At 53.1% G+C, this 3,960-nt stretch overlaps 1 protein-coding gene across 2 annotated transcripts in view; it reads right to left on the bottom strand.

The window, feature by feature from the left end:
• LOC144111134 (uncharacterized) overlaps positions 1-3,729 on the bottom strand; it is a 26,199-nt gene extending 22,470 nt beyond the window's left edge. The window contains exon 1 of one of the 2 annotated variants that reach the window (XM_077644288.1): positions 3,543-3,729. The gene's annotated coding sequence lies outside the window, so the exon portion shown is untranslated. The remainder of the gene's footprint in view (positions 1-3,542) is intronic. The other variant, XM_077644286.1, reaches the window with a different exon arrangement.
• Between the last annotated feature and the right edge of the window lie 231 nt (positions 3,730-3,960).

The following is a 3,960-nucleotide window of genomic DNA, read 5'->3' as shown; positions in this document are numbered from 1 at the left end:
TAAATAAATAAATATCTGTGGACACCCGAACAGCGCCGTTAGGAAAGGAAAATGAAATGAAAATTGATTTTAAAGGAAAGGAAGTGACGCGTCTGACATATCTCTCGTTCGGGTGCAGTGGGGGCCGTGTGGCCACGCAGGAATCACGCGGTGAGCGGCAAACAACTCGGCGCACATCCAAAGCACGTTCACGCACGAAGTTTGCGTCTTGCTGCCCGTTCGTTCGGCGCGGGAAGCTATGCTGGCGTTCGTGCATCGGGGTTTGTCGAGAACTATGTGCCGACGAACTACGACTGCAACTTGAGTCCCGCGCGTTTCGGCAAGGCGCCTGGCAGCGTTTCTGCATGGTTTGCCGCTCCCGCGCGTCAGTTTCGTGGACTCCCTAGCAGTGCTGCAACACGCTGTCGCGTTCCACTCTCAAGCGGTCGGATAGTCATGTAGGGCGTGCAGTACCTTCTGGACGCAGCGCCGACGGAACAACAAGAAGATAGTTGGCGCGGACTGGTGAGAAAGTTCTTCACGAGTAGGTTGTTTTGAAGCGTGAACGAAGACAATCCACGCTTAATTGCCCTAGGGACAACGTCGGTGTGCCCCTTCCAAATAATCGACTAGGGCTTTTAGCTCCGGGTCTCCTCGTTGCTGTTCGGCGAAGTCTTCCGCGATTATTATTCCAAGGTAGGCGTCGTCATCCTCGTCATCTTGCGGCGGCGGGTCAATGGGGGCACGTGATAGCAATCGGCATCTGAGTGCTTTCGTCCGCACTTGTAGGTTACAGTGATGTCGTATTCTTGTATTCTGAGGTTCCACCGTGCCAGCCGTCCTGAAGGGTCCTTTAAGTTAGCTAGCCAACACAATGCGTGATGGTCGCTGACCACTATTGAATGGCCTGCCATATAGGTAAGGGGCGAAATTTCGCTGTGGCCCAAACGATGGCGAGGCATTCCTTTTCGGTTGTAGAATAATTGCCTTCCGCTTTTGATAACGACCGGCTAGCGTAAGCTATCACGTGTTCATGCCCATCTTTTCTCTGGACTAGGACGGCACCGAGGCCTAGGCTACTGGCGTCAGTGTGGATTTCGGTATCGGAGTGCTCGTCGAAGTGCGCAAGTACGGGCGCCGACTGCATGCATCGTTTGAGTTCTTGAAATGCGTCGGCCTGCGGCGTTTCCCACTTGAACTCGATGTCACATTTAGTGGGCTGTGTCAGCGGCTCAGCGATGCGTGAGAAGTCCTTGACAAATCGCCTGTAGTAGGCACACATGCCAAGAAATCTACGCACTGCCTTCTTGTCGATGGGCTGCGGGAACTGTGCGATGGCAGCTGTCTTCTGTGGGTCAGGGTGGACTCCAGACTTGCTGATGATGTGGCCTAGGAACAGAAGCTCATCGTAAGCGAAGCGGCACTTTTCTGGCTTCAGAGTGAGCCCTGATGACTTGATGGCCTCTAGTACTGTGGCAAGTCGCCTAAGGTGATCGTCGAAATTTGCGGCGAAGACAACGACGTCATCCAAGTAAACGAGACAGGTTTGCCACTTCAATCCTGCTAAAACAGTGTCCATCACGCGCTGGAACGTTGCAGGCGCCGAGCACAGTCCAAATGGCATAACCTTGAACTCGTAGAGGCCCTCTGGAGTGATGAAGGCGGCCTTTTCGCGATCTTTTTCGTCGACTTCTATTTGCCAATAGCCAGACTTGAGGTCCATCGACGAGAAATATTTTGCGTTGCAGAGCCGATCCAATGCGTCGTCTATCCGTGGGAGGGGGTATACGTCCTTCTTCGTGATCTTGTTCAGACGACGATAATCGACACAGAAACGTAGGGTTCCGTTCTTTTTCTTCACCAGGACAACAGGGGGCTTTTTCACGGCTGGATGATGTCGTCGCGCAGCATTTCGTCGACTTGTTCTCTTATCGCTTCCCGTTCTCGCGGCGAAATTCGGTAAGGGCTCTGCCGGAGTGGTCGAGCGCACTCCTCGGTGATTATGCGATGCTTGGCGACTGGTGTTTGTCGAATCCTCGATGACGTCGAAAAGCAGCCTTTGTATCGTCGGAGCAGACTTCTGAGCTGCTGTTGCTTAATCACGGGGAGACTTGGATTAATGTCGTAGTCTGGTTCGGGAACCATGGTCGTCGGGGTAGGTGCGGCGGAATCCGAGAGGACAAACGCATTACTGGTTTCCAGAATTTCCTCGATGTACGCGATCGTCGTGCCCTTGTTGATGTGCTTGAACTCCTGGCTGAAGTTTGTCAGCAACACTTCAGTTTTCCCTCCATGCAGTCGAGCGATCCCTCTTGCGACGCAAATTTCACGGTCCAGCAGTAGACGCTGGTCGCCTTCGATGACACCTACGTCAGCGGGTATTTCGGTGCCGACCGAAATAACAATGCTGGAGCGAGGCGGGATGCTCGCTTGATCTTCGAGCACACTCAAGGCGTGGTGACTACGAGGGCTCTCCGGCGGTATCGCTTTATCTTCAGACAGCGTTATTGACTTCGACTTCAGGTCGATGATTGCGCCGTGTTGGTTCAGGAAGTCCGTAGCGAGAATGACGTCTCGTGAACACTGTTGAAAATCGTGAACATCGTCGAAAATCTGATCCGCGGGTCAAGCGCGTCGGCTGTTATAAAGCAGTCGTCGAATGTTCCAGACTAATCGTTGGGACCCGTGTGCATTCCACAAAGTTCTACACCGTTCGCGTCAGGCGATGAAATCAGATAACATAAGGTTCGTCTACAACAGACAGCGAATAGAAGCATCGATGACTTGCCAGAAACTTCGGATAGATGCAGGCGCGTCCCGCGCTGTGCGATAACACTTGTTAGGCGGCGAAACGTGCTCGCCCGATAAAGATAAATGATACGTGTCACTAAAAAGAAAGCGAAGCCGCCACGCGACTGGCTGAAAGGCACTTTATACGCGCTGGTTGACGCCTGTGCTATACTCTCGGAGGTCAGTTTAAAAAAAAACACAAAAGTCGAGAGCCGAGACGTTTAATCCAATTTAATCGGGAGATCTGCCGCACAAGACAATAATTCGAAGTTTCTAACAATTATCGGAGCGTGTAGATCGAGTTCCCGCGGTAAAAAGACGAGCTCAGAATCCTCTTCACTACAACGGCCCCGCCGCGGTGGCTCAGTGGTTAGGGCGCTCGACTACTGTTCCGGAGTTCCCGGGTTCGAACCCGACCGCGGCGGCTGCGTTTTTATGGAGGAAAAACGCTAAGGTGCCTGCGTGCTGTGCGATGTCAGTGCACGTTAAAGATCCCCAGGTGGTCGAAATTATTCCGGAGCCCTCCACTACGGCACCTCTTCCTTCCTTTCTGCTTTCACTCCCTCCTTTATCCCTTCCCTTACGGCGCGGTTCCGGTCTCCAACGATATATGAGACAGATACTGCGCCATTTCCTTTCCCCCAAAACCAATTATTAGTATTATTACAAGAAAACGGGCGCTAACATTTGACAGGGGCAGAACAAAAATGAAGCGACACAGATAGGGCTCGAAGCGGTAGTACATGAAACCTGCTCATGTAGCAGACACTCACGTAAAACGGCTATTCCACCTTCGGAGATGCCTCTTCCATCTCTTCGTCCCGGTAAGGTGCCGTCCCGCCGCCGTCCGTATGCTACATCCTGACGGCTCGTGGTGGCCGTCGCAAGCGAGACCGCGCCGGGCCCAGCAGCGCTCCCGCCGGAATCCCCCGGCGCAGCACCGTTTTCGGCGCCCTTATCAATTCATCGTCGCAGCTATCACACGCTGCATCTCGGGAGCAGCAGTTCTGTCATGCGTGGTTGCTCTGCACCCGCACACATCTAAATGGCTGGAAGAAAGCGCTCGCAGTTCAAATGGCTGAAAAGGGAGGCGTAGATCATTGGCAGCGTAATGGGGCTTTGAAATTCAGCATTTTGGATTGTGTACAGTCTGCGTCGCGTAGAGCGTTTGGGCGGTGCAGTACCGTGTAA

The sequence above is a fragment of the Amblyomma americanum genome, chromosome 11 (genome assembly GCF_052857255.1).
Source record: "Amblyomma americanum isolate KBUSLIRL-KWMA chromosome 11, ASM5285725v1, whole genome shotgun sequence".
In the NCBI taxonomy this organism is placed as follows: Eukaryota; Metazoa; Arthropoda; class Arachnida; order Ixodida; family Ixodidae; genus Amblyomma; species Amblyomma americanum.
The sequence above is the reverse complement of the archived record's forward strand: the minus strand, read 5'-3'. Positions and strand labels throughout refer to the sequence as shown.